Genomic DNA, 1,668 nt, shown 5'->3' with positions numbered 1-1,668 from the left:
CCTCCCACCCTAAACACACCATGCTCTCCATCCCCTATTCCCAATTCCTCCATCTACACAGGCTCTGCAGTGACGACCATGACTTTCAGACTCAATCTCAACTCATGGCTCGTCACTTCATCCTACATGGATATCTCCTCACCACTATCCACACCGCCCTTGCCAGAGCACGTTCCATCTACTTGCTCCCCTGCACCTGCTCTGCCGTCTCCTGTTTCCTGTCACCTACCATCCCACAACCCTACCTCTCCAATGCATCATTCTCTGAGCTTTCCGGCAACTCCAGTCTGATCCTGCCACTTCACACATCTTACCTAAGTGACCCCTCCTCTCTTTCAAACAAGCCCACAACCTACAAGATCTCTTGATCCACAGTTTCTTCTCTAACCCAACATCCCAACCTGGCTCGTTCCCCTGCACCCGCCCATGCTGCTACACTTGCCCTTACATCTACAACACCACCCTTCTCACCGGCACCTATCATCGATCCTATCATATCACTGACTCCTTCACCTGCACTTCTAGCAATGTCATCTACTGCATATCCTGCTCACTCTGCCCTTCTCTATACATCAGGCAAACAGGACGCCACTTGGCTGACTGATTTGCGGAACACCTCCAAGACATCCGACTCGGCAATGACAACCCAGTCTCACGCCATTTCCGCTCTACCAATCACTCTTTGCAACACCTGTCTGTGTTTGGATTATCCTTACACAGGGTCCATCCGGACTCCCGTCTTTGCCATGAGCAGGGAATTAATCTTCTCTCTTCACTCCTTTGCATCACATGGGCTCAACTCTTCTCCCCTCTCTTCTCTTCCTGTCACACCTACTTCCTCCCACCCACTTCTCCTCAACTGCTCCGACCCTCACTTCTTCTCTTCACTCCTACCCTCCTCTCTTCTCTTCACTCCTACCCTCCTCTCTTCTCTTCTCTCCTACCCACCTTCTCCCTTCATCTCCCTTCATCGTAACTCCTCCCTCGTAACCTTCGTTTGTGCACCTTCGTTTGTGCACCTTCGTTTGTGCACCTTCGTTTTGGGATTACCACTACTTTATTATCTCCCCTTCTTCCTAGCTCTCCTGTGTGACCCCTCTGTCCAGCATTCACCATGATAGATTGCTAGCCACTACACATTATTTTCTCTCCCTGTTTATTTCTGTGTTCCTTCTCTGTGGAAGAGCATAGGCCCAAAACGTTAAAGACGTTTCACTTCCTGAACGTTAAACTAACACATCTGTTTGTTGTATACACCACCTGTCTTCGTGGTTTTTTTTTGTGAATTCCCCCCTTTATATACCACTGGTTTATAGTTATGTAATTTTAGCTGATCTTACTGAGTAAATTTGACTTTTATGGGCAGGTAAATTTAATCACCAGGTGTATAAGCAATAACATTATGGATAAACACTGAAATTGAAATTCTTAATGCATCTTACCTGTTTGATTTTTTTCCACAGTTTTTTCAGGTGCATTCAACGTATCTGACCTCCAAACCCACTGACAGCCACTTTTTCCTTGAAAAGGAAGGTGGGAGGGGTGGTGGGAACCTCGAAGTTTCTCACCAAGGGAGTTTTGTTTCACGGGTCTTTTTTTTTCTTTTCCAGGTTATTTTGCATGCTTTCAAAGAATGTGACACCAAATTATGTGTAAACAGCTCCTTTT

This window comes from Octopus bimaculoides, chromosome 3 (assembly GCF_001194135.2).
Source record: "Octopus bimaculoides isolate UCB-OBI-ISO-001 chromosome 3, ASM119413v2, whole genome shotgun sequence".
Taxonomy (NCBI): Eukaryota; Metazoa; Mollusca; class Cephalopoda; order Octopoda; family Octopodidae; genus Octopus; species Octopus bimaculoides.
Note: the sequence above shows the minus strand (reverse complement) of the source record.